This window comes from Euprymna scolopes, chromosome 32 (genome assembly GCF_053919585.1).
Source record: "Euprymna scolopes isolate OS-2025 chromosome 32, ASM5391958v1, whole genome shotgun sequence".
Lineage (NCBI taxonomy): Eukaryota > Metazoa > Mollusca > Cephalopoda > Sepiida > Sepiolidae > Euprymna > Euprymna scolopes.
In genome coordinates this window covers 77,116,697-77,120,892 of record NC_136513.1, presented here as the reverse complement: position 1 = coordinate 77,120,892, position 4,196 = coordinate 77,116,697, and the positions used below count along the sequence as shown (strand labels likewise).

Sequence of the window (4,196 nt, the reverse complement as noted above, 5' to 3'; positions counted from 1 at the left end):
AAGAAAATAACCCATAGGTTAAATGAAAACTTCCGTTTTTAAACGCAGCTGGTACTGGTTATCATAGTACTTAAAAATAAATTAAATTAAATGTGAACTAAATTACAAGTAAATTAAATAAAACAACTCATATAATATTTCTAAATAGAATACTTAAAACAATTCTATTACTAATTGCCATTAAAAATTTAGAGCTAATTATTAAAACAGATTTTCTGTAATGTAATATGTAAATGAGATCAGTCCAAAACGTTTGAGAGGGCCGACCATCGTTTCCAGGCATCTGTCGTAGAGGCCGCCAGTTTTAAACCAGACTTCTGCAAGTTGATTTCCGTGATGTATCAACAGCCCACAGCTGTTGTGCAAGTCAACGGAAAGCGCTCGAAACCCTTTGTTATCTCTCAGTCGGTTCGTCAAGGTTGTCTACTGTCGCCCCTGCTTTATGTCCTGGCCTTGGAGCCTCTGCTCTACAAGCTGAGACGTGGGGAGACAAATTCAGCCCTGCGCGGAATGGCTCTGCCTGGCAGCTCAGCCGCCAAGGTATCCATGTTCGCCAATGATGTCACGGTCTTCGTGTCGAGTTTCAGAGGCATCAAGATCATATCGGAGCCGCTGGCAAAAGAATTACGGGGGCCAAGATAAACCACAGTAAGTCAGTCGGACTGCGATTAGGCGCCTGGAGTGGCAACGCAAACCTCCTGGCGCCCTTCAGCTGGCCGGATGGCCCGGTTCGGATTCTCGGTGTGTGGTTCGGACTGAGTCTCCAGCTTCGTAAGAATTGGTCGGAGGTACGATCAAAGGTGGAGGCTGCGGTCAACTCGTGGCTTCCTAGGAAATTTTCCTTAAAGAGTAGAGCCGAGGTATGCGCCACATAGTCTTCCCTCTCATCTTTTACGGACTGGCCATAATTCCTCTGCCTGCACAACACCGTAAAGCTCTTGTCACACTCTTGTCCTCGTTCTTTTGGGACAGAGGAAGACACTGGGTGAGCAGACAGTTCTCTATTCAATGTCTGTGTGAGGAAGGTTTTGGAATGCCGAGACCCCGAGAGGCTGGCCTTCCTGAGCCACTACCTTCAAGATGATCAACTGTGGCACCCCGCGACCTCATTCATTTCTCGACCTCATTCTTGACTCCTCTATCATGAGTCGTCGCAGGCCGCGGGGAGATTCAGCCTTTCTGAAAGAGTACCAAACCATGCTAAAACGACTACCAAGGTCCAGCGACTTTGTGACTGCCACCTGTAGGGAACTCCACAGGGATCTATTGGGGAAGGCCGCTGACAACTTGCTATGCGCGCGTTTGGGTTGGCAGCAGAGTGAGATCCGCTCCGCGTGGAGTTGGACGCCAGGTTCGAGTCATCTGAACAACTCGTTCTCTCTAACCTGGTGATTTGCCTGAAACGCGCTTCCCCTCAACAATATACAATGCAGTTCTGGTTTCTTGGAGTCGCCGGCCTGTCCCCGTTGCCAGACGATGGCCGCAAACAACTGATTACGCATTTTTCGATTGCTGTGAACTCCAGCAGTACTAGTCGTATGTTGGTGAGGTGATGGCTTGCATCGACCCCAAGCATCCTCACCTGTATCAAACGTAGTGGACAACGTGAGGCTGTCGTGGGACCAGGAAAGACAAATGGTCTACATCGCAATCCTGGCTGTGGCGAGAATGGTGATTTGGACGTCAAGACTGCAAGATGGCCGGGGGTTGCTGCCTTTTTTTTATCAGGATCTAATCGCTTTCTTTAAACACCAACTAAAGGGTAAAGATAAGATGCGACAGAAGAAGGCTGCATCGCAGGGCTTTTGAAAGAAGATGGATACATGTAGCAAGTCTGTGTGTACGAAGAGGGGCCAAATTTGATTACGTGTTCCCCGCCTATGTTCGGGGGGGGGGGGGCGGTTGTCAGACCCCGCCCCTTTCCAATTTTACTTCCTTCAGCCTCACAGCCAGCCAAATAAATCTCGTTTCCCTTATTATAAATCCTCCAAGACCCCCAACCTCGAAAACAACAATTTTTTCTTTTGCCTCCCCCCCCACCTCTCGAAATTCAACCCATCTTGGAGGAAATCAAGTCTAACACTAACACCCCCCTCTCACCACAATTTTTTCTTTTCTCCCCTGTTTAGCCCCCCCCTTCAGCTCCATTAAGAGGCCTCCCGCGAAACTCTGATTCCTTTATAAACCTTAGTGAAACGGGTGGTCTAGCATTTCAGACGGTTTGGGAGGGCCTTACTAACCACGTTTTATTTCTCCCCCCCCCCATCTCCCTCGACACAAATGAAATTTTGATTAATATTGTTATCTTTTTTGTATTTTTTGATATAAATAAAAAATGTTTTAAAATTGGGTTTAAGTAGGAACCCCCTCCCTACACACATAAATACAATTTTAAAAGGGTAACCATGATAAAAGATGCTAGGCGAGAGAGAAATCCTTTAAAATTTCCAACAGAGAGGAGATGGACCAACCAACCTCACCATCCCCCTTTCTTTTTAAGTTGGCCTTGTGACTAAATTTTTTGTTCATTTTCCCAATTGTATTTGTTTTTCCTGTGAATAAAAATTTAATATCTTAAAATATATTTGTGAAGCAGTACCTTTTGTATATATAACCAATTTGTGAATAGATGGGCAGGAATATTACTTTTATATAATAGATATACATTTTGCCTGTTTCGAAATATTAGAATATTGCATTAAAATATGTCAATCTATATCTATATGTTCTATACAACTAATAAAATTCTAAATGTTTATTTTTTTATGTGTGTGTATGTACCAATAAAACTTTTGAACGGATGCACTGAATTGAAAAAATTATTTTTTCCCTTGAAAAGTGTGAGTTTCTAGAGTGTCCTTATCTATATATGGATCGTAACGAACAACACCAAGCCCGAAATAAGAGGTTTTTGGGCCGTTTCGTTTTTGTCGAAAAAGTTACCTGCCCATGTCAACGAAATGTAACACTGTCTGTATACAGTCGCGATAACGTCTTTCGGCATACGGGCAGGACTTGTGGCGCAATGGATAGCGCGTCTGACTACGGATCAGAAGATTCCAGGTTCGAATCCTGGCAAGGTCGTAATAATTTTAATCATCATTTTATCCAACGTTTACTCATTATCCTTACCCTTAGTTAATCGCACTTTCATTAGTTGATCGTTAGCATTTTCATTAGTCTGTCATGCTTATGTTTGAAATAACATGTTCTTTCGCGTTCTGCATAAGGTTGAGATAGCACTTTTAGTTGCTAAACGAGGAGAGGTGACGGTGATCTAGTGGTTAACGACACGGTCTGAAGACCTGGATGTCTTAAGTTCGAATTCGGTTCGTTCCACAAAAATTACTTTCACTTAGGATGTTGAAAACCTTCACAGGCTTCCACTCGTATTCCCAGATATCTTTCTAGAAAGAATTCTGACAAGAAAAATATCGGGGAAACAAATGCAAACAATAGAATCTTCGGGTACATACCATATGGCGATGATTGCTTAATGCGCGATGTGGACGTAGACAGCCTTTTCTGCCACGCCGACTAAGATGAAAGTGTAGGATATGGCCGTTACACTTTAACCGTGTCGTTACATTTCGACCACTCGGACCCACACGTTTTCTGGTACCGTCGCAGGAACAAAACAAATAAAATGAAAGAAATAAATGCATTTATCCGTGGTTCCTCCAACAATATTGCATTTCATTATATTTCCAAAAGCATTTTCACACACCCATGTGTTTTACAACGCTCCGCCATGTTACATGTGCTTTTTAAAAGTCTTTCTCCCCGCCACCTTACGCCAGCCATAGGCAGCGCGTTCTCGTTCTCGATTTCACACGCCCATCTTCCCCGAAATACAATTTGCTTCTCGTTTTGCTCGACCACGTGCTGTCCCTTTTTTCTCCTTTTTTTTCTCCTCCTTCCCGTGACATCAGCACGTACATACCTGCTTAATTCGCATATGTGCCTAAACGACTGCTGCTGCTAATATTTTCGCTAGTCAGGTATCCTGCGACTGCTGCTGATTTTCTCACACGCGCGCCATATGCGCTATGTTACATATGTTCATTCTAAGGAGGTTATCTTACCAGGAATTATAACTTTTTTTTTTATTATTATTCTGCAAGGGTTTATTAACTCATTAGTTAACAAGCGCCGACAGGAACTATACTGGTATTTGTTTATTTCAGGTTCAGAGT

At 43.4% G+C, this 4,196-nt stretch overlaps 1 non-coding gene across 1 annotated transcript; it reads left to right on the top strand.

Annotated features, from left to right (window-relative positions):
* Positions 1-3,011: 3,011 nt before the first annotated feature.
* Trnar-acg (transfer RNA arginine (anticodon ACG)) lies at positions 3,012-3,084 on the top strand. The gene has a single exon. It is a non-coding gene; the product is annotated as a tRNA-Arg (tRNA).
* Positions 3,085-4,196: the final 1,112 nt, after the last annotated feature.